The 23,431-nt window shown below is 40.4% G+C and overlaps 1 protein-coding gene across 10 annotated transcripts in view; it reads left to right on the top strand.

The window, feature by feature from the left end:
- The window catches only part of DLGAP1 (DLG associated protein 1), a 1,070,811-nt gene that overhangs the window by 27,019 nt on the left and 1,020,361 nt on the right, over positions 1 to 23,431 (top strand). For 9 of the 10 annotated variants that reach the window (XR_013165255.1, XR_013165262.1, XR_013165263.1 and 6 more), the window contains exon 1: positions 16,786 to 17,007. The exons of the other annotated variant lie outside the window; for it this stretch is intronic. The gene's annotated coding sequence lies outside the window, so the exon portion shown is untranslated. Of the gene's footprint in view, positions 1 to 16,785; positions 17,008 to 23,431 lie in introns of those variants that run through there. 10 annotated transcript variants of the gene reach the window in all.

Below are 23,431 nucleotides of genomic sequence, written 5' to 3'. Positions count from 1 at the left end.
TAGTTAGGTTAGAAATTTTTCTTTAAATATTACATACTTATGGACTTCTCCTTTTAGTTAAGAAGGATTAAAAAGGATTGGATTTGTCTTCCCATCTGAAATAACTAACAACAACAAAAAAGACTGAATATATGAAACAAAGTCTCTCAAGATTTGGGGAGTACAGTGATTCCTGAGAGATGAAATACAAATGAGATGAGCCCGGCCACTGCGATTGCTTATATACCTGGAGAAAGTTTCCCCGCTGTGGTACATAAAGGAGTAGCCAATATGGAGCCAGACACCTCCGTGTGGAGGAGACAGAATTAGAAGTCTGGGGTAGCTAAGTGGCCAGAGACTGCACAGGAAGGTACTGGAAAGGACATAGCTACAAAGAGAGAGAACACTGGACATCTGCAGAAGTTCCCCCCTAAAATATTCAGATAAGTGCTGAGTAGCACATTTATGTGAAGAAAACAACCTTAGGCTAAGGAAAGAATCACCTGAAAGGATTGACACAGGTGGTGTGATCATTGATTTAGAAAACAGTATGAAACATTCTACCAGTTTGAAAAGATTTACGTACCCTAGAAAAGCCACGTTTTAGTCCTTATCAATCTTGTGGGAGCAACGGTTTCTTCTAATCCCTACTCAGTACTAGAGGTTGAAACCTAATTAGGCTGTCGTCATGGAGATGTTGACTCAATCAATTGTGGGTATTAAACTGATTAGTGGAGACATGTCTCCACCCGTTCTAGGTGGGTGTTGGTTGGTTTACTGGAATCCTATAAAAGAGGAGACACTTTGGAGAGAGTTCCTTTTCGAGAACGAGGAGAGAGCCGCAGAACCTTGACAGAAGGACGAGAGAACCACGGAGTCCACCAGCCGGCCACCTTTGGAGATGAAGAAGGAGAAGGCTGCCAGGGAGCTTCATGAAGCAAGAGGATTGGAGAGGAAGCTATAGATGTCGCCATGTTCGCCACGTGCCTTTCCAGTGGAGAGAGGAACCCTGAACTTCATCGGGCCTTTCTTGAGTGAAGGTAACCTCTTGTTGGTGCCTTAATTTGGACATTTTTATAGACCTGCTTTAATTGGGACATTTTCTCGGCCTTAGAACTGTAAACTAGCAATTTATTAAGTTCCCCCTTTTAAAAAGCCATTCTGTTTCTGGCATATTGCATTCCGGCAGCTAGGAAACTAGAACAAACATATTAAAATTACTGACTAGTAAGTGAGTTTAGCAAGGTTGCAGGATAGAAGATCAGTATGGAAATATCAAATGTGTTTCTGTTCACTTTTGGTGAACAATTGGAAGTTGAAATAAAACAAAAATATGAAATACTTTACGTAACTCTTACAACAGATGTGCAAGAGTATTGAAAACGACAAGTATTAAAAACTACAAAACATTGTTGAGAGAAATGAAAAAAGATGGGGAGAGATACAGAGTTTGTGTTAGGATGCCATTTCTCCCCAGATTGATCCTTAGACTCAAAGCAACCCCAGTTGACATCAACAGTTGTTTTTGTAGAAATTGACATTCTGATCCCAGAAAATAGCCAAATATTTTTGAATTAAAAAATGGACAAAATTGGAGGGTTTGTTTAATCTGATTTAAAGACTTACATTAAAGCCATAATAATCAAGATAGTGTGGCATTGACATAAAGATACAAACAAGTATATTAATAAAACAGAATACAGAGTCCAGAAATTGACCCATACATATATGGTTGAGTGTTGAAAAGGTTGCAAAGGCAATTCCGTGGAGAAAGAATTGTCCTAACAAATGGTGATAACCAATTGCATTATCTATATATGAAAAAGTAAACATTGATACATACCTCAAACAATAAACAAAAACTAACTCAGAATGAATCATTGACCTAAATATAAAAACCTCAAACTATAAGACTTCTTGAAGAAAACAAAGGAGAAAAACCTTTGTGGCTTTTGTTTAAGCAAAAATATCTTATACACAACACTGAGTGCATGTTCCATAAATGAAAAAAATATACAGCAAATGGGATTTTATTGAAATTGTGGCCTTCTACTCTCCAAAGGACGCTGTATAGAGAATGAAAAGGCAAGCCACAGTAAGGGAGAAAATACTCAGAAAAAATCACGTCAAATAAAGGGCATGTATTCATAACATATAAAAAACTCTCCAATATCAACATTAAGAAAACAACCCATTAAAATTAGTCAAAAAATTATACAGATAGTTCACTGAAGAATATATATATATGCAATATATATATGGCAAACAGGCATATACAAAACATGCTCAGCATCATTTGTTATCAGATAAATGCAAATTAAAGCCACAATGAGATACCCCACAAAGTTATTAGACTGTCTAAAGTTCAAAAAGTTAAAAAGATTGAACAAACAATGTGCTAGAGAGGGTGTAGATGAACTTAGCTTCTCATACACGGCTAGCATAAATTTAAAATGGTTCAAATATGTTTGAAAACGGTATGGGAGTTTATTAAAAACTAAAGACACACCATATGACTGAGCAATTACTCTCATAGTAATTGCTATGAATGAAAGCATATGTACATACAAAGATTTGCACAGAAATGTTCATAAAAGCTTATTTTGTAATAGCCCTAACTGTGGGGAAAAAATATTCATCAACATGTGAATAAATAAATGGTGGTAAGTACTCATAGTGGAAGACCATTCAGCAGCATATGTATTGAGTAAACTCTCAATACACACAACATAGATGAACTCAAATGTATTAGTTGAATGAAATGTTGAGTGAAGAAAAGCCAGAGCAAAGAAAAAAGTCATGTTTATACAATTTTAGAAAGTAATCTATTATGACAAGAGGCAGGACAGTGTTTTTCAGAGAATGGGAATGTTTTGGAATGTATGGGAAGGATGTTATTAAAGAGACAGAAGAAACTTTTGGAAGCAATGGTTACATTCAATATCTTGATTATGGTGAATAGTTTCATGAATGTCTCCTGAGTTGCTATAACAAATACTACACAACGGGTTGGCTTAAACTACAAGAATTTATTGGCTCAATGTTTCAGAAGCTTAAAGTCCAAATCAAGTTGTTGGCTAGAAGGTTTGCTTCTTCCAGGGATTCGTAGCATCTTGGCTGGCCAGGGCTTTTCAATTACATGGCGACGTTCTCTCCTTTCTCTTCCTGGTTCCTGCTAACTTCTGGCATTCAGGTCCTCCCCGTGCCTTTCTCTTTATAAGGTCTCCGACAACAGGATTAAGACCCATTCTCATTCTGTTGGCCATATTAAAACGAAAAATAACATCTTCAAAAGGTCCTATTTCCAATGGTTCACACTCACAGGAATGAGATAAAGATTAAGGGCATATTTTTTTCTGGGGTACATGGAATCTGCCACAATGTATATATATATATATATATATATATATATATATATATGCACATTTCAAAATTTAGCAAATTGTGCAATTTAAACATATGCAGTTTATTGGATGTTAATTATATTTTAGTAATGCCATTTAAGAGAATTGCACAGTTTTCCACTGTCTTAAAGAGGGTTTACTGATAAAATGTCATCTTTTCCTCCTGACTCAGGATAGTTACTAGGTACAGTAATCGCTTTTTAGGGCCATAGTTTGCATGTCATGTCAGCATCTCTAAGCAGCTGTTTACACACAGAAACAGACCTAGACGTCTGTGGTTTGTGAAATTTTGTTTAAGCTTTTTGTAGTTTATTGGCTGGTGTCGGTGATTTCAAAATTTTGAACTTTTGCTTTAAATCTGTCATAGAAATGGAATCCTTATCACCTGGTTTGTTAAGGATCAACCAACGACTATAGGACGGTGCATTGTGAAAATACAAGCTTTGGAGACCAGAAAACTCACATTCAAGTTCTGACTCTGCCAATTAGTGGTGATGGATCCCAGGAAATTTATTTAATTATAGCATCAGTTTCCCCATCAAGAAATGAGAAGAGGACTTCCTGGAAGATGGCGGCTTAGTAAGACGCGCGGATCTTAGTTTCTTCTCCAGGACATCTACTAGGGGAGTAGAAACGATACAGAAAGCGCCCAAAGCCACAACAGAGATAAAAAAGACAGCGTACCCCATCCTGGAACGGCTGGCTGGCTGAGAGAAGCAGCTCGGGTGAGATCGCCGAGGCACGCGGGCCTTACCGGGCGGGGTGGCAAGCGGCCGGAGTTACTCCCTTCCCCCTTCCCGGGCCGGCTGGGAGAATTGGAGAGGTGGTCCCCTGAAACAAAGACGGCTGGCGCCCACACCACGCGCAGCCCCCGGACCAACTGAGAGAATTGGATCGGAAACCCCCAGGCCGTGGAGAACGGTGACGGGTGGGGGAGGCCCCTTCCAAACCCGTGACTCCCGGGGAACGTGCACTCTCTCGGGCAGGCCGCTGCCGCTGGCGCCCTCCCGCCACGCTTGTTGCCCAGGGCCGACTAGGAAATTCGGACGGGCTCTTTCCCTGGCTGCGGCGACCAGCAACCCTCCCTGCGTTCGGACCCCGGGCCGGCTCAAGCCGTTTCGGCTAGCGAACCCCCAGGACGGTGAGAGTTTTCCAAAGTTTAAGGTCCCACAGCACCTTTTACTGGTGGGACCCGCAGACAAACGGGTGCCACGAGCGCCACCTACTGGGCAGGATAAGAAAAACAGAACCCAGAGATTTCACAGAAAAATATTACAACCTTGCTGGGTCCAACACCAAGAGAAATCTGAATAAATGCCCAGACGCCAGCAGCAGAAGATAACTGTCCACGCTCAAAAGATTGAGAATATGGCTCAGTCAAAGGAACAAACCAATAGCTCAAATGAGACACAAGAGCTGAGACAACTAATGCTGAATATACGAACAGAAATGGAAAACCTCTTCAAAAGTGAAATCGATAAATTGAGGGAGGACATGAAGAGGACATGGGCTGAACATAAAGAGGAAATAGAAAAACTGAAAAAACAAATCGCAGAACTTATGGAAGTGAAGGATAAAGTAGCAAACATAGAAAAAATAATGGATAGCTACAATGATAGATTTAAAGAGACAGAAGATAGAATTAGTGATTTGGAGGATGGAACATCTGAATTCCAAAAAGAAACAGAAACTATAGGGAAAAGAATGGAAAAATTTGAACAGGGTATCAGGGAACTCAAGGACAATATGAACCGCACAAATATACGTGTTGTGGGTGTCCCAGAAGGAGAAGAGAAGGGAAAAGGAGGAGAAAAACTAATGGAAGAAATTATCACTGAAAATTTCCCAACTCTTATGAAAGACCTAAAATTACAGATCCAAGAAGTGCAGCGCACCCCAAAGAGATTAGACCCAAATAGGCGTTCTCCAAGACACTTACTAGTTAGAATGTCAGAGGTCAAAGAGAAAGAGAAGATCTTGAAAGCAGCAAGAGAAAAACAATCCATTACATACAAGGGAAACCCAATAAGATTTTGTGTAGATTTCTCAGCAGAAACCATGGAAGCTAGAAGACAGTGGGATGATATATTTAAAACACTAAAAGAGAAAAACTGCCAACCAAGACTCCTATATCCAGCAAAATTATCCTTCAAAAATGAGGGAGAAATTAAAACATTCTCAGACAAAAAGTCACTGAAAGAATTTGTGACCAAGAGACCAGCTCTGCAAGAAATACTAAAGGGAGCACTAGAGTCAGATACAAAAAGACAGAAGAGAGAGATATGGAAAAGAGTGTAGAAAGAAGGAAAATCAGATATGATATATATAATACAAAAGGCAAAATGGTAGAGGAAAATATTATCCAAACAGTAATAACACTAAATGTCAATGGACTGAATTCCCCAATCAAAAGACATAGATTGGCAGAATGGATTAAAAAACAGGATCCTTCTATATGCTGTCTACAGGAAACACATCTTAGACCCAAAGATAAACATAGGTTGAAAGTGAAAGGTTGGGAAAAGATATTTCATGCAAATAACAACCAGAAAAGAGCAGGAGTGGCTATACTAATATCCAACAAATTAGACTTCAAATGTAAAACAGTTAAAAGAGACAAAGAAGGACACTATATACTAATAAAAGGAACAATTAAACAAGAAGACATAACAATCATAAATATTTACGCACCGAATCAGAATGCCCCAAAATACGTGAGGAATATACTGCAAACATTGAAAAGGGAAATAGACTCATATACCATAATAGTTGGAGACTTCAACTCACCACTCTCATCAAGGGACAGAACATCTAGACAGAGGATCAACAAAGAAATAGAGAATCTGAATATTACTATAAATGAACTAGACTTAATAGACATTTATAGGACATTACATCCCACAACAGCAGGATACACCTTTTTCTCAAGTGCTCATGGATCATTCTCAAAGATAGACCATATGCTGGGTCACAAAGCAAGTCTTAACAAATTTAAAAAGATTGAAATCTTACACAACACTTTCTCGGACCATAAAGGAATGATGTTGGAAATCAATAATAGGCAGAGTGCCAGAAAATTCACAAATACGTGGAGGCTCAACAACACACTCCTAAACAACGACTGGGTCAAAGAAGAAATTGCAAGGGCAATTAGCAAATACCTCGAGGCGAATGAAAATGAAAACACAACATATCAAAACTTATGGGACGCAGCAAAGGCAGTGCTAAGAGGGAAATTTATTGCTCTAAATGCCTATATCAGAAAAGAAGAAAAGGCAAAAATTCAGGAATTAACTATCCATTTGGAAGAACTGGAGAAAGCACAGCAAGCTAACCCCAAAGCAAGCAAAAGGAAAGAAATAACAAAGATTAGAGCACAAATAAATGAAATTGAAAACATGAAAACAATAGAGAAAATCAATAAGGCCAGAAGTTGGTTCTATGAGAAAATCAATAAGATTGATGGGCCCTTAGCAAGATTGACAAAAAGAAGAAGAGAGAGGATGCAAATCAATAAGATCAGAAATGGAAGAGGAGACATAACTACTGACCTCACAGAAATAAAGGAGGTAATAACAGGATACTATGAACAACTTTACGCTAATAAATACAACAATTTAGAGGAAATGGACGGGTTCCTGGAAAGACATGAACAACCAACTTTGACTCAAGAAGACATAGATGACCTCAACAAACCAATCACAAGTAAAGAAATTGAATTAGTCATTCAAAAGCTTCCTAAAAAGAAAAGTCCAGGACCAAATGGCTTCACATGTGAATTCTACCAAACGTTCCAGAAAGAATTAGTACCAATTCTCTTCAAACTCTTCAAAAAAATCGAAGTGGAGGGAAAACTACCTAATTCATTCTATGAAGCCAACATCACCCTCATACCAAAACCAGGCAAAGATATTACAAAAAAAGAAAACTACAGACCAATCTCTCTAATGAATACAGATGCAAAAATCCTCAATAAAATTCTAGCAAATCATATCCAACAGCACATTAAAAGAATTATACATCATGACCAAGTAGGATTCATCCCAGGTATGCAAGGATGGTTCAACATAAGAAAATCAATTAATGTAATACACCATATCAACAAATCAAAGCAGAAAAATCACATGATCATCTCAATTGATGCAGAGAAGGCATTCGACAAGATTCAACATCCTTTCCTGTTGAAAACACTTCAAAAGATAGGAATACAAGGGAACTTCCTTAAAATGATAGAGGGAATATATGAAAAACCCACAGCTAATATCATCCTCAATGGGGAAAAATTGAAAACTTTCCCCCTAAGATCAGGAACAAGACAAGGATGTCCACTATCACCACTATTATTCAACATTGTGTTGGAGGTTCTAGCCAGAGCAATTAGACAAGAAAAAGAAATACAAGGCATCAAAATTGGAAAGGAAGAAGTAAAACTATCACTGTTTGCAGACGATATGATACTATACGTCGAAAACCCGGAAAAATCCACAACAAAACTACTAGAGCTAATAAATGAGTACAGCAAAGTAGCAGGTTACAAGATCAACATTCAAAAATCTGTAGCATTTCTATACACTAGTAATGTACAAGCTGAGGGGGAAATCAAGAAACGAATCCCATTTACAATTGCAACTAAAAGAATAAAATACCTAGGAATAAATTTAACTAAAGAGACAAAAAACCTATATAAAGAAAACTACAAAAAACTTTTAAAAGAAATCACAGAAGACCTAAATAGATGGAAGGGCATACCGTGTTCATGGATTGGAAGACTAAATATAGTTAAGATGTCAATCCTACCTAAATTGATTTACAGATTCAATGCAATACCAATCAAAATCCCAACAACTTATTTTTCAGAAATAGAAAAACCAATAAGCAAATTTATCTGGAAGGGCAGGGTGCCCCGAATTGCTAAAAACATCTTGAGGAAAAAAAACGAAGCTGGAGGTCTCGCGCTGCCTGACTTTAAGGCATATTATGAAGCCACAGTGGTCAAAACAGCATGGTATTGGCATAAAGATAGATATATCGACCAATGGAATCGAATAGAGTGCTCAGATATAGACCCTCTCATCTATGGACATTTGATCTTTGATAAGGCAGTCAAGCCAACTCACCTGGGACAGAGCAGTCTCTTCAATAAATGGTGCCTAGAGAACTGGATATCCATATGCAAAAGAATGAAAGAAGACCCATCTCTCACACCCTATACAAAAGTTAACTCAAAATGGATCAAAGATCTAAACATTAGGTCTAAGACCATAAAACAGTTAGAGGAAAATGTTGGGAGATATCTTATGGATCTTACAACTGGAGGCGGTTTTATGGACCTTAAACCTAAAGCAAGAGCACTGAAGAAGGAAATAAATAAATGGGAACTCCTCAAAATTAAACACTTTTGTGCATCAAAGAACTTCATCAAGAAAGTAGAAAGACAGCCTTCACAATGGGAGACAATATTTGGAAACGACATATCAGATAAAGGTCTAGTATCCAGAATTTATAAAGAGATTGTTCATCTCAACAACAAAAAGACAGCCAACCCAATTACAAAATGGGAAAAAGACTTGAACAGACACCTCTCAGAAGAGGAAATACGGATGGCCAAGAGGCACATGAAGAGATGCTCAATGTCCCTGGCCATTAGAGAAATGCAAATCAAAACCACAATGAGATATCATCTCACACCCACCAGAATGGCCATTATCAACAAAACAGAAAATGACAAGTGCTGGAGAGGATGCGGAGAAAGAGGCACACTTATCCACTGTTGGTGGGAATGTCAAAGGGTGCAACCACTGTGGAAGGCAGTTTGGCGGTTCCTCAAAAAGCTGAATATAGAACTGCCATACGACCCAGCAATACCATTGCTAGGTATCTACTCAAAGGACTTAAGGGCAAAGACACAAATGGACATTTGCACACCAATGTTTATAGCAGCATTATTTACAATTGCAAAGAGATGGAAACAGCCAAAATCTCCATCAACAGAAGAGTGGCTAAACAAACTGTGGTATATACATACGATGGAATATTATGCAGCTTTAAGACAAGATAAACTTATGAACCATGTAATAACATGGATGGACCTAGAGAATATTATGCTGAGTGAATCCAGCCAAAAACTAAAGGACAAATACTGTATGGTCCCACTGATGTGAACGGACATTCGAGAATAAACTTGAAATATGTCATTGGTAACAGAGTTCAGCAGGAGTTAGAAACAGGGTAAGACAATGGGTAATTGAAGCTGAAGGGATACAGACTGTGCAACAGGACTAGATACAAAAACTCAAAAATGGACAGCACAATAATACCTAATTGTAAAGTAATCATGTTAAAACAGTGAATGAAGCTGCATCTGAGCTATAGGTTTTTGTTTTGTTTTGTGTTGTTTTGTTTTGATTTTACTATTATTACTTTTATTTTTTTCTCTATATTAACATTCTATATCTTTTTCGGTTATGTTGCTAGTTCTTCTAAACCAATGCAAATGTACTAAGAAATGATGATCATGCATCTATGTGATGATGTTAAGAATTAATGATTGCATGTGTAGAATGGTATGATCTCTAAATGTTGGGTTAATTTCTTTTTTTCCGTTAATTAAAAAAAAAAAAAAAAGAGAAGGGATAATTGGAGATGAAGGGATACAGACTGTACAACGGGACTGGATATAAAAACTCAGAAATGGACAGCACAATACTACCCAATTGTAATGCAATTATGTTAAAACACTGAATGAAGCTGCATGTGAGGTATAGGTTTTTTGTTTTTGTTTTTTTTTGTTTTTTTTCTTTCTATTATTGTTTTAATTCTTATTCTGTTGTCTTTTTATTTCTTTTTCTAAATCGATGCAAATGTACTAAGAAATGATGAATATGCAACTATGTGATGTTATTAAGAATTACTGATTGTACATGTAGATTGGAATGATTTCTAATTGTTTTGTTAATTCTTTTTTTAATTAATAAAAAAAAACAAAAAAACAAAAAAACAAAAAAACAAAACAAAAAAAAAACTAAATATCTAGTTGCCCCATGACCCAGCAATAAAAAAAAAAAAAAAAAAAAAAAAAGAAATGAGAAGACTAGTGGATAATTCATAGGTTTGGTTGGGAAGACCAACATCACCTGTTTTTCTTCCCTGTTAAGTCTCCTTGAATTGGATAGAATAAAAACAGACGAGGGTATTTTTTGAAAGGATGAATATTAGATTCTGAATCTTTTAAATAACTCCTATGATATATACCTCAGTCTTTAAATTTTTAAAAATTTAAGCAGGAGAGTGAAATTCCCATTCCCATACATGAACGTGTGCTCGCCAATTTTTGTTTGTTTTAAAATGCCTTAATGTGGACATGTCAGTATTAATTGTGTGTTTCTGGGAGCTATGCTTCTGAAGATACAATAAATTATATTGTGACAAAATCTGTATCTAAACAATCTGATTCTTAAGAGAGTGTATGTGACTTATCCAACTATTCATGCATTCACTAGAAATTTACAACTGATTTTCCTTGAATCATCTACCCGTTCACTTAACAAGGAAGATGCTTTCCTTTTAAGCCTATTAAACACAACAATGAAAATAAAATGAAGTTCTGTACAAATGTGCATGCTCATTGCTGGTTTAGTTGCTAATTCATGATAATTCCAGGTCATTCCAGTTTTATCAATTATTTATCTAGATTCTCTTTAACTAGGATCATGCTTAAAAATGGCCATACCAAGAACATATCTATTTATATGAAAAATAAAAATGTGAATTAGAGTGGGAAAAGCTGGGCAGTCAAGTTAAGGGTATTGCAAAAACAGAGCTATTGAGATTAATGATGAAACCAATTATTCTTTCAGTTGTGTGGATATATTGCGTGTCAAATTAAAGCCTAAATCTTAAACCCGTTATGTGTTTTTAAACAATTTTGCTTAATGTAGTCTGCTATGAACATTCATGTCTCTAGAGAAATTAGAATACTACGTTATTACAAGAGATTCCTTGAAAGATTAAAATGTCTTGTTATAGTAAAATGCTTAAGGAGGAACTCTTAAATTCAGTACTTCTAGATGTAATAATCTATATTTTGCCCTTTTGTACAATTTTTACACTAATTTATTTTTGTTAGGATCCTCTAATTCTTTTAGGATTCTCTAATTCCTAATTATTAGGATTCTGTAATTCTTTTACTACTTCATAGATATACAGTTGGTTTGGAACTATGTGCTATCAGCAATATATATGGGTGAATGTATTTTCTTTTTTGTTCTGGTATTCCTCCATATTTATGTTTAACTACGAATTTTTATTTCCAACCTATTAAAAGTATTTTAATGAAGCATTTAGCCTAGTATTCCAGCATATGAAATGTCACCTCACTCAAATGAATTCTTTGTAATAATTTAATGGAGAAAGAATCCGATCATGAAGGGCTTTGTATGCCATATCTAAGGTTTTAGATTTTATCTTGAAGACAAGGAAGACTACCGAAAAAATTTAAGCAGGAGAGTGAAATAGGTTAACATTGTTTTAGAAATGTGATAAAACCTGGTTTTAGAAATGTGATAAAACCTGATTGCATGTTGTGAATAAGAGTCCAGACTGATGTTGATATTTATGGCTTTAATAGCTGAGTATATGTAGAACCAGCCATCACTGGGGGAATACGTGAAAAGCTAAATGGCACATTCGTCTTGCATATTCTAAATTTGTGGTCCTTATTTACATTTCTTCAAGTGGAAATGCTCTATGTGTAGAAATGCTGGTTTGGAAGTCAGCGCCCATTTGTATCATCTCCTAAAGTTCTCTCATTCTTTGGCTTTCGTGGCACCCTTCTCCTGGTTTTCCGCCTCCATCTGCTGCTGAGGTCCTTCTCCACCATGCAGTACAGGAGGGCTTCCTAGAGCCCTTTCTCTTCAGAGAAAATGCGCCTTCTCTTGGGGTGATTTCACTTACCAGTGGTGCCAACTACCAGCCTGGGGGGCATAATAACTGCAGTTGAGGAGAGGAGGTAGGAAAGCTTGGGGGACGCTGAAGTAGAAGGAAAATCACGACAGACTGAAGTAATGGAAGCTATCAGTGGAAAATTTGAAAAATCAGTTATCAACAGCCTAAAATGCTAGCTGGAGATCAAGGAAACAGGAATTACTCTGTATTTATTGGGTAAATTGGACCACCTTTATCAGAACAAAGTCAGATTGCCATGGGCAGGGCTGAAGCCAAATTACAATGGATGAAAGAGTAAAATGGGGGTGGAGAGAGATGAGAAGAGGAGGAGATGAGATAGTTGATGTAAATTAATCTGTTAAAAAAATGACCAGGAATGAACGAAGAGGAAGGACAGAAGCTAAATCCATTGCATTCTAGCATTTACATATTTAATAAAAATGTAAAATAAAACATAAACCAAAATAGATCTTGGAAAAACATCGGAGGATAACAAGACTATTTCATGACACTGGATTGGTTAATTTTAAAAAAGAAGCCACTAGATAAAACAAAATTTAGGAGAGACATATGAAGACATTTGTTTTTGTTAACATGATAAAGTTCTCCATTTATTACACGTGATGAAGGAAGGCTTTTAAAATGCTACTACAGGTAATATTATTTCCCCCATAGGCTTATGTTAAGTTATATTAAGATATATATTGGCACCCTAAAATGTTCTGGAAGTCACCATTTTTACTTAACCAGGGAAAGAGAAACTCCTCTGTAGGAAACTTATCTGTCCTGGTTTCCAATTTCCTGCTCTTAAATGTATTTGCTGATTTTGCAGCCAGTTTCTCCAGGAGCAGATAAACCTTTCTGTGACGTACAGGAGAGGGGTTCTCACGCCACCACCCCCCAATAGTGTGCTTTAGGGACAGTGCTCCTGGGGGCGAGATACGTTGTTTATGTTAGTTTCCTACTGCTGCTGTGGAAACTCACTACAATCCTGGTGACTAAAATATGTCTTATCTACCGATCTGGAGGTCAGAAATCTGAAATCCTTTTCACTGGGCTCAATTCAAGATGATGGCAGGTGTTCTTTCTGGAGGCTCCAGGGTAGAATCCATTTCCTTACCTTTTCTCAGTTCTCTAGACTGCCTATATTTCTTGGCTTGGGCCCCTTCCTTCCTCTTCAAAAATGCCATCACCTCAACCTCTGCTTCCATTGTTCCATCTCCTTGTTCTAATTTAATCACATCAGCAAAGTTGCTTTCAACAGGTAGGAGAAGGCTCCAAGTATTAGGATGTGGACATTTTTCCAGGGCCATCATTTAGCCTCCCACATCATCTCTGACTGTAGAAAAGAGCACACTGACTAGTCTTAGCTTACCACAGAGGTCAGAGGCCCTATGCTTTCCTAACTGAGCTAACTGTATAATAACAAGAAAATATTTAGATAGCATTAAAAAATTGTATGAACAATGTTTTCAAGCAAAACAAGCATGACAGTATTACTATCAATTTTAGTTGCACAACTTTACTGTTTATTCTTATAGTTATCCCAAGTAACTATAAGAAATATGATATCAAGTTCATAGGCGGTATAGCAGACATCACTCCCCTGACCTCACAGTATCAAATCCTTCTTTCTTCATAGCTCCCTGATCTTTTTCTGAGGAATCACCTAACCCTGATGTTCTAATTTGCTAGCTGCCAGAATGCAACACACTAGAGATGGATTGGCTTTTAATAAAAGGGGATTGATGTCATTAGTTCTTCAGAGGAAAGGCAGCTACCTTTCATCTGAGGTACTTGCTCACGTGGGAAGGAACAGGGTGGTCTCTGCTGGCCTTCTTTCCAGGCCTCTGGGTTCCAGCAACTTTCCCCAGGGTGATTTCTTTCTGCATCTCCAAAGACCTGGACTGAGCTGCAAGTGCTGAGATGAGGAATGCTGAACTGCTTGGGCTGTGCTATGCTGAGCTCTCTCATTTAAGCACCAGCCAATTAAGTCAAACATCATTCATTGCAGCAGGCACGCCTCCTAGCTGACTGCAGATATAATCAGCAACAGATGAGGTTCATGTACCATTGGCTCATGTCCACAGCAACAGAACTAGGTGCCTTCACCTGGCCAAGTTGACAACTGAATCTAACTAGCACACCTGATCATATGTTTTCTTTGTAGGCTGGTAAATCTAAGGCTTGCTTTTCACTCTGGAAGTCAAGAAACCAAATCCTTCTTCCTATCTTGGTATGGACAGGGAGTTAGTGCCTAACAGAAGCTGAAGCTTGGCCAGTCAAATGCTGGATCCTATGACTTTGAATCCTGATCCAGTGGTGTGAGCTTAGAAGAAATAATTGGCATTTATTCACGGTGGATGTGCAAAATCAAACCAAATGGCTTCTGTCCTTCTTGCTTCCTATTCCTCTAATATTGTCTTCAATCTTGCCTGTTTCCAAGACTGCTTTCCAGTCTTTTCTTCACTTCTGGAAGCTTTCGATATCGTTCCAAGAAATTATGTTTTTTTGCTTAAGTTAGCCAAATTTAGCTTATGTTGCTTACAGTCCGAGAAGACCCTAATGACAGAAGTGTTATATAGATATTGTTGCTGGGATTAATCTGCAAATGAATTTTGTAAGGAAACTCATTTTCTATTTCAAGTATTTGTATCTACCAATGCCATGTGATTTGAATTAGGGCCTTTTCATTTAGGTGACCCACTAAAAATTCTATGGATTAAAAACATTTACAAATCTGAAAAGGTAAGGTGGCTGCTTTTCCAAGTATGAAGCCTATTTTTCACGTTAGTATTTCGCCTTTTTATGAAATCTGATTTGGAGCACAAGTGCCCCTCTGTAGTAATTCTTGAATTGGCTTGAAATTTCTTTTGGAACATTGTTAAAGCGTTGGTAGCCATTGCCTTAGTTGGCTTAGTATTGCTAAGTAGTACAATGCTTAGAATTTACCTCCATTTCTTTAAGTGCTTAGTGGTTAAACTTTTTTTTTAATATAATGGAAAATCACAATGAAATTGTGGAATGAGATTATTTATCTGAGTCATATTCTTAGGGAAACTGTTTTCCACTTCTCTTCGGTTTTAGAAGGGTTTTCTTTAGAAAGGATTGTCTCTTAATATTTATAATTAGATATCACACAAAGCAGATGCTAAATCTTATGCTATAATTTTATGGGTACAATTACATAAAGAAGATTATATACTTTTTGGCAAAATTTTCTCTCTGGGATTTGTAGAACAAAGGACATTCTCCCTGAAGAGGCCCATTCTTCTTTTGAGTTGAGGGAAACAGGAAGACAGTAATTAACCAGTCTCATTTTATCATCACAGAGTCCTAGTATTTAAGCGGATAGAACAGTAGCTCAATAAATATTTAATTGATTTACTTTTCTCTCTGTTTGACCCACATCCTACATCACCTATTTACACCATTTATCTCTATTTTTATTTTAAAGCACTTTCACTTTTCAGAGTATGATTTAGAGACCTGGTCCTCAGCCTAAGGGATGGACTTGACTTCGAAGTGTAATTCGGGTGGACAGTGGAGAGTTACTGAGGTCACACGGGCAGGAGAAAAGGGGATTCATTTTTCTAATTACCTTTGCCCAATACCAAGAGGAATTGGTGAGATCCCTGTTGTGTAATCTAGTCCACGCAACCTCCCGAGAGTCGTCGTTCTGTAGATAAAACTGAGGCTCTGGGGAATAACAGTTTGTAAGTGACAGCGCTGGAGTTTGAACTTCAGCCCCTCTGACTCTGGGACTCTACCCAGGGTCTCCTCCCTGGGGTCGCGGTGGGGGGTTGGGAGGGCTTCCTTCAAAAATCCTTCGCGGGACCCTGAGGATGGAGAGGAGAGGTCGGCAAACCCTTTGCACATCAACTTGCTCTCCTGTAATGCTAAGTGTGATGAGTTCTTCTGATTTTCTCCCTTAAGAGAAAAGGTTAGGGGCAACTACTGGCAAGAGGGGAGAGGGAGGTTTAATTCTCCAAAGGTGCTGGAATGGATGGGGTCACGCCCACCCACGGGATGCGGGCCTCTCGGTGCATCCCGGGGTCGCTGGGCTTTCCCTTCCGTCTGAGATGAACGCATTTCCCACCCGAACGCTGAGCGGGCGGAACCCACTCCTGGGGAGCTTCTACACCCCAGAAATCGGCCGCCAGCAGGGCAGACCAGAAGCGCGCTCCGGAGGGGGGTGGCGGCCGGGCCTGGGCGCACGTGCCGGGGCGGGGGCCGGGCGTAGTAGCTGGGGCGGTGTGGGGGCGCTGGCTCGCGGCCGCGACCGCTCCCCGCCCAGCGCTCGCCGGCGCCCGTGGTTGGGCGGAGAAGCGCGGGACTCCTCCTCCCGCAGTATTAACATGCAGCTAGGGGCGGGAGACAGCCCCGCGCGCTGCCTCAGCCCGCCGCCGCCGGCGCTCAGCCTCCGCGCCAGAGGCGAGCGCTGCGCTCCGGGCGCCGCCATCCCAGGACGCGCGGCCTCGCTGGCATCTCCGACCTGGCGAGCGGCAGCCTCAGCAGCGGCGGAGCGGCCGCGGCCCCCTCGGCTCTGCGCTCGGGTCCGTCTCTTCCCCTCGCTGACAGCTTGTCCCAGCCGCGGGGACACCCCCTTTCTCCTTCCTCCACGGCTTGTGGACCGACGGACCGACGGAGGACCGAGGGCCCGATTGCGGGCAACTGACAGGTAACGCCGGGCTGCGCCGTGGGGCCGGGCGGCCGCCACCGCCGAGGTCGCGGCGCGCTGGGGAAGCTCCTTCCCCGCCTCGCGGTCTGCTGCTTTTCTCCCCTTCGCCGCCCGGGGCATCCGACCCCCCGGAAGCCCCGGGAGGTTTGGCAACCCTGAGGCGGGCGCGCCCCTCTTCGGGCTTCTGGTCGCGACTCGCGTTGGTCCGAGATGCCGAAGGGTCCGGCAGGGGGAGGGGAGAGAACACCCGGTCCCCGTCGTCATTGCTCTGGCCAAATTCACGCCCGCCCCCCGCCCTTCCCCGCGCCCCGAGGCACCGTGCGAGCGCCCAGGGGCTGCTGGCTGCAGGGCATTTCTCGACAGGTGCCCGGGTCGTTTTCAGAGCAAGTTGTTGCACTTGCTTTTGAGGTGACATTTTGGCGTTTTTCGTGGAGAGACCCCTCCCCCTTGCATGTGTGTGTATAAGGCAGAAAAACAGCCACAAAGAGCGAGAGTCAGAGACACAGAAGACAGAGACGCAGAGACAGAGGGCGCACACGCACAGAGAAACGGAGAGAAGGGGGTCCCAGGAGGGGGAAACAGCGTCGCCCCCGCCGCTGCCGAGGCCAGTTCCCGGCGATTGGCGGGGCTGGGGCTGGGTCCCGGGATCCAGCAAGTCCGCGAGCGCCCTGAATGAGCGGCGCCGACGCGGGACGCGAACAGCGCCGTGGCCTCGAGGCCGGGAGCGATAACAAATTGCACTTTCATTGAGTGGTGGCTGCAGCTGCGGGAGGGACCTTGGCGGGGGCCGGGCGGCGATGAAGACCCTGCATTCAGGAGTCGGGCTGCTGCGCTCTCGGAGGCGGCGAGCTGGCCCTGCTTCCCCCCGCGCGCCGGGAGGCCGTGGGAAGGGACCGCCCGCCACCCGGGTGCCTGCTGCCGGGGGACACTGAGGGGCCTGTGTCCGCTCCCCGCCGGCTGGGTCCGCCCCCGGCCGGGGCTTGCAGCCCGCGGGGTCGGGAGTGCTGCGGAATTTTCTGGCGGAGAAGAGGCGGCGGTGAGCAGGGGAAGGAAGGGGTTGGAGGTGGCAGGGCTGCGAGGACAGGGACGCAGCGGTTGAGATTTTATTTCTTGGACGGACTCAGGCGAGACTCACTCTTGAGAGTGCGGCGGGTTCCTTCCGGTGCGTTAGAGATCGCCGCCCCCTCCCCCTCGCAGCCCCCGGGTACCTGTGAAGTTATGCGATGACAGCGGTGACAGACACATCTTAGCTTTGATGCTCTTAATGAATGTCTTCGTAAAAGTGGTGATAGTTCAATCGGAGTTTGCTGTCAGATGCTGGATGAGGAATGTGAAAAGTAGGAAAACGGTATCAGTACAAAATGCAACTGTCTTGCAAAGTATGTTTACCGTGAAGGAGCTAACTGCCTTTTGACTGTTATTTGTACCAGAATTTCAGTTTCCGGAAGGAACTTTCTAGTGGCCTATGTCATTTTGCATGTGTAGCAGTAGTCTGTATTCCAATTTGAATGGAAATGACATGGAGACAAGAAGTGTAGAGTGTCCTAATTTTTCTAATGCCTAAAAGATAAAGTTTTCTTTACGTTTTTAAAAAGTTCAGTGCTATAAAGAAATATTGAATGTATATATGTAAACATGTATGAAATTTAAATGTTTAGGCTATAAAAGCTATTCTTGGCTCAGAAAATTCATATTCTGGCATAAAATAGGAAAGTTCATATAAATCTGTTGTTAGTAGTCTTGTGCTTAATTTCCTTTGGAGTTAATATTTCAGTTTCAAGTTGTTGCAGTAAAGTCACTGCCTTGAGATATTTCTAGTTCCAGATCTAAAATTCTTTGGCACTTTTCTAAAATATTAACTGAATCACGAGGGAAGATGTTAGTTATTTTGTCTGAGAAAAATCTTGAATACATTTTCAAATATAGGGTATTATAAATTTTTTTACATCTATCCCTATTTCTAGTCTAAGATTTAGTTTGCTGAATAAAAATATTTCATCTAAAATTATAGGCAATATAAGTATGACAGAGTGAACTAATTGACAGATTCTTCTAACAATATGAAATAATTTTCTGACAACCTCTTCAAATAATGGGCGAGCAATTGTCCTTTTGAGGAATCATATGTATATGAATTTTCCCTATGGGGAATTTTCATGGTTCAGCATCTTTAATTTCTACTTTAGTCTAAACTTGGTTTAGCTGGGACTAAAAACGTGATAATGCAAATCAGTGATTATTGAAAGCAGGTGGAAACAAGATGCCCCTCCCCCTCCCAAATGTTATAGGGTTCATCTGGAGAAATAACCTAGACCTTTTAGGTTCTTTTTAAAATCTGCTAAGCTTAAGGGTGTCATTGAATCAAGCTTGGGAATAGAAACTGCATACGAAGTTCAACTCTATAAAATATGTATTCCTTTGTTCCATATAGCCATGTACATTATTTTTTAAAACTTGATAGAGGGGAGATCATTTTACTAAGTATGCATTAGAGATATGTAGCATAGTAATAGTTTCAGTTACAACTTAATTGAGATGAGTACCAGGTTCCTAGAATAGTAACTCTTGGAAATGAATTCAGTGTTCTGATTTTGATTTCACATAATGGGCTGAACTAAAATGTCAAATTCAAAAAGAATAGTATAATGTTATCTTAATGTGCTATTTAGTTAAGGAAGCAAGGTTCCAGCTACTGGTTCATGCTGCGATTAATAGCTTTATTCCAATTATTTTTTTTAGTGAAATTTCCACGATAGGCTCAAATTCACAATAGGGTACCTTCTTGGTTATTCCCACAAACTGTCCCACCCTTTATCAGAGCCACTCTGTGCAGAAGAAATCTGCTTCCTTTTAGGTTCATATCCGCTTGGAAGACTTTTATGAAGATTTCATCTCTATAGAAACCACACTTGCCTCTCTACTCTTAATTTAAGAAGACAATGTAGTTGTAAATTCTTTCCCTCTTTTCATAATTATTTTTCATCTAAGGAACGCCATTAAGACTGGAAGCCTAAAAGGACTTTTAAAAACCTAAACCCTTTTCCCAATCCCCAACTCCCACACTTAAAACCTGTGCCCTGTGGCTATAGTGTGCTGTTCTCTTTCTAAATTTTTATTTTATGTAAGTACTATCACAAGAAGGCCCTTTTCTAGCATTTTAGAAAATCTTTATGCCCGGAGACACTTGAAGGTTCAAAATCATCCCGTCTTGTGCTGTTTCTTTTATTTCTAGAATATCTTACATACTTGTAGTTCTCCCTTTTCAAAGAGAGGAATGATTGCAGTGGCCCTGGAAAGCTTTCTTCCTTTTTTTATTATTGTGACTATGTAGCCTGATTTCTATTACTGTCCACTGAAGATGACTTTCTTTAAATGTGTGATCTATCAGGAATTATCATAGATGCTGGTCCTAAGAAAGCCTAAAACGTTCTTCCACAGGGGAGGGTTTAAAACCGGTTTTAGTAATTTGCTTTGATTAAATACCCACAGATTATGGTTAAGACACTAGGTAGCAGTTCTCATTCCTCAACTTTACATTGCCCAACATGTGCCAAAAATCGTTCACATATAAACCCATACCTGTTTGACTTATGTGAATAAATGAATAATATATATGTGTATATTCCTTGCTACATCTTTCTCTGTAACCCTGCGATGCACAAATCTGCAGAGCATAACATGTGGTTGGGAAAAAGAAAACTGAGGTGTGGCTATAAGACGGATAACATGGAAAATGGCTTCCCTCCCGGCCTCACCTCCTTACTTGCACAGAGGTTAATTGCATACGAAGCATGTCAACACCCAAATTTCACTTCCTCCATTCTGGTAGATGTAGGGGCCAGATGACCAGTGTATGAGGGAGAAACTTGGAATATTCTCTTCCTAATTGACTGAAGATTTTTCCTGTTTGGTGCTTTATGTTCATTTTTTCTTCCTGTAGGAGTTAATGATTATGGGTTAGCAAGTGACATCCTACTTAAGAAAATCAGGTCACATGCAGGAAGCCCTCTGGATATAATATAAGATCCATCTTTATATTCATAGATCTGGAGCTCAGATCTTTGGGCCTGTTCTTGGGCAGATGAGAACCAACATAGCTGGGCTATGATTGCCCCAGCCCAGTTTGTTGTGGGTTAGATATCAGTACTGTGGTTCTGCTTTGAAGATCCACAGCCATCCTGCTACTAGGATTTCCCTGTAACTAAAATGTTCACTTTCCTTCCCACTCATCTCCCCTTTGTGTATTCTATAGAAACAGTTTCTATGTCTTCTTTCAAAGTTTTTGTGTCAGCTTAGTAAGCAACAACACAAAAGCAAGTGGCGAAGACTGTGATTTGGAGCTGCCAAAACTTCCCGGGGTTTCTTATTATTCAGCCGAGTAGAGCTCTTATTGAAGCCATGGATAAGCAATTAGAAGAGGAGCAATTGTGCTCTCTCTAACTTGTTTATCTCCCTGGCCTAGGATTCCACATCTCTGCGCTAGGAGGGTTCAGAGACTACTTAAATGGTTTCCTCAGGCTGCTTATGGGAAGGTCTCTCTGGGCACATTTCCAGCTCTGCTGCTTTACTCTGTGACATGGTTTTGGCTGATTTGAAAAACATCTGCCAGAGTAACATCTCTTTTAATTCTATTACTGTAGAACTTTATGAATATATGATAGGAGGACTGGCATTAACCTTCACTCTAAACATGATTATACCCTTTCCCCAGATACCCTTTGTTTCTTGGTTTCAGTTTCAGTAGAAACTCACAGTGTGAGGTCTGTTTCTGGACCAGAAATCTTCCTGCTAGATGTAACAGAGATTTCTTTACAAAACTCATGCTTCAGTTTCAGAGGAAGATGACATTTTGATTTTGTCTCAGACTTTTGCAAACAACTGTTCTTTGATATGATTCATCATACTATGCTAGCAAAAAGGCACATTCACCCCCTTCCAAGCTCCTTGCCTATAGACTTTAATCCAGAAGTAAAAGGTAACCTTTCTGTTCTTTCAAACAGGGATGCTTTTTTCCCCGCTTAGAGCTGGAGAGAGGGGTGTACAAGGGAACCTCAGAGGGGTAGCACGTTAGAAAATTTATCATGTGAACCCTTGCTCTGGCAATTTATATGAGACTCCCTTGATTCTATGACTTTTATGAGTCAGAACTAGGCTAAGTAGTCATTCCTGTGCTCCTCCCAGGAATCCTGTTTCTTAAACCATTTTCTCTTGCCTAGGCTTTGGTTCAGAGGTCATTTAATCAGTGAAGCCCTCCAGTTGAATACATTTATAGCCCTTTATGCTTTTATTTCCATGATCCTTTTACAGTGAATAATGATTATGTGACTGATTGGCTTCCCCATTGAACTGTGTACCTGAGATCAAGAACTAATTGTGGCATGCTCACCAAATATTATCATTTCCTAATAGCACCTGGCACCTAATAGTGAATATTTGTCGAAAAGATGAGTGAATAACCATTGAGCGAATGCAGATCTGTATTCCAACTGGCTACAGACATGGCTTTGGTATGGCCCTCCTTGCAATCTCAAACTCTGTATTCTTTGATCCTAAGTGTGCTGGAACCCCCAGAAAAGCCATATTCTAATCCAGTCTTGTGGGGGCAGATCTATCCTTGGGTGGGACCTTTTGATAAGGTTGTTTCCATGGAGATGTGAACCCACCCATTCAAGGTTGGACTTAGTCCGCTTAGAGGAGTCCTTTAAGAGGGAGACATTTTGGAGAAAGCACAGATGCTTGGAGACAAGCTAAGCTAGGAGATAAAATCCAGAGTTTGCCCAGGAGAAGCTAAGAGAGAACCCACAGACACTTAGAGAAACGCCCTGGAGACACTCTAAGACCTGCAGGACACACACAAAAAGCCACCGGAATCACAAGCTGAAAGCAATGAACTGGGAGTGAGGACCAACAGAAGCCGGCCATGTACTTTCCCAGCTGATAGAGGTGTTCCCGGTGCTGACGGCCTTTCTTCAGAGTCCAGGTATCCTCTTGTTGATGCCTTAATTCGCCCATTTTCGTGGCCTTAGAACTGTACATTTGTAACCTAATAAATCCCCTTTGTAAAAGCCAGTCTGTTTCTGATATATTACATTCCAGCAGCCTTAGCAAACCTAGACTCTGAGCTTACTCTGACAACACCTGGTAAGCACTGGGCTGATCCCTGCTCGAACAAATTGTGGTAGATTAGTTTGTGATACCTTTTCCGATTAGGGAACTGGTGTCTGTTTGTAAACAGAGGGAAGGTTCTGAAATCAAATGAGGATTTAAAACAAACTACTGTTCCCTCCTCATTACTCAAAATAAACATAATAACTTAAAGATCCCCACTTGCTTGTGTGTTGAATTCATCTCACCTTTCAAGGTTTAGCACAGCTCCTTCATAAAATCTTTCCTACCTCCTTACCCCAGAGGATTGAACACTCCT

This window comes from Tamandua tetradactyla, chromosome 18 (assembly GCF_023851605.1).
Source record: "Tamandua tetradactyla isolate mTamTet1 chromosome 18, mTamTet1.pri, whole genome shotgun sequence".
In the NCBI taxonomy this organism is placed as follows: domain Eukaryota; kingdom Metazoa; phylum Chordata; class Mammalia; order Pilosa; family Myrmecophagidae; genus Tamandua; species Tamandua tetradactyla.
The sequence above is the reverse complement of the archived record's forward strand: the minus strand, read 5'-3'. Positions and strand labels throughout refer to the sequence as shown.